This window comes from Caloenas nicobarica, chromosome 7, assembly GCF_036013445.1.
Source record: "Caloenas nicobarica isolate bCalNic1 chromosome 7, bCalNic1.hap1, whole genome shotgun sequence".
Classification (NCBI taxonomy): domain Eukaryota; kingdom Metazoa; phylum Chordata; class Aves; order Columbiformes; family Columbidae; genus Caloenas; species Caloenas nicobarica.
In genome coordinates this window covers 17,768,061-17,769,549 of record NC_088251.1, presented here as the reverse complement: position 1 = coordinate 17,769,549, position 1,489 = coordinate 17,768,061, and positions in this window count along the sequence as shown.

Here is a 1,489-nt window from a genome sequence, read left to right as displayed (position 1 = left end):
CATTTCCATAAGAGAGGAACAACAAAAAGATGCCTGCCATTACAGCTTTGTGGGTATACATTATTTATTTCGAGATATTTAAATAATTAATTAGGGTAATTCCATTTTTGCAACAGTCTCTGCCCTTTAGAGGAAGTGGGCCACATTCAGTAGGACTTCAGCAGAATACTGCACACGCTCAAATAAGCATATTGCCACTCAGTTCCTTTCCATAGAACACTTCAGCATCACCTTTACATCCCTTCAGAGTGATAATAACATAATGAGAGACACAAAATATTAGGTCAGGAGAAAAAATACTTTCGCTTTTAAAACTGAGATTCAGTAGCCAGGGTAAGGAGGTGCGCTCTCACTATGGCGTGTGATTGCCTTACTGCATAATAGCAACTAGCTACAACTTGTATTTTACAACTTACATATTACAGCGGCAGTAGTAGCATTTCAATTTTGAAAATTTCCCTGTATTAAGTGTATCTGTGGTTTAAGATTCCAGGAATCAATAATATGACTGGAAACTCTGATATGGTCCAGAAGAAAGTATCTGTGATGGATTAAAGCATTTCAGAGCTCTGCAGTGAAAATGCTGGTTCAGGTATTGTGCATCCTGATGTTTGATGGGAAACAATATCAACTCCTTGACCGCTACTTGCTCTATCTGATGACTTAATGCTGAAGATTGGTATTTCCCAGCTAGCTCATGAGAAAACAGTTTTAGTTCATAAAGCTCCTTTCCCTGATGCAACCCACAGGCTCCCAAACTCTAAACCCAGCTGCCGTTGGTCCTCACAAACCGGTCACATATTGCCTTTCCTCCTTCTAACTGCGAGATGCGGTTGAAAAGAAGAGAAACGGCCAAAACATGTGGAAATCAAGGTTACATTTACCTTGCCGAGGCTGCCAGGGCGCTAACGCGGCTGTGAACGAGGTCTGTGCCGCGGCGAGGGCAGCGCACACGCCTCCTGCCCGCAGCCCAGCCCCGGGGACGCCCGGCAGCTCCTGCCCGCCGAGCAGCCCCCTCCCGGGGCCCTTCCTCCCTCTGGGCGCCCCTCCAGAGCGGCCCCGCCTCCCAGACCCCGCCCGAGGGACCTTTTCTGCCGGGCCCCGCCACTCCGTACCCCCTTAGCCCCGCTCCGCTCCTGCCCGAAAGCGCCGGCGGCGGTGCGGGGGCGAAGCGGGACGAGGAGGCGAAAAGGCTCGCTAAGGCTTCTCTGGGAGCCGCTACGGCCGAGTCCTACCTTCCCAGAGGCGGAGACCGCCGCAGCCGGGGCCGCACACCGGGTTCCCGGGCAGAGAGACTCCCCTCGCCCCTAAACATGATGAGCGGCTTTCCCCTCCCCTCCGCTGCCGCTCACCCTCCCCCGCCTGCCGGCGCCCCGCGGGCTGCCCGCGCCCCGCTGCCCTGCGCCGCGCCGCCCGCCAGCGGCGGCGGGAGGGAGGGAGGCAGCCCCGGCGCGGCCCCGCTCCGCCTCTGCCCCCGGTTGCTGGGAGG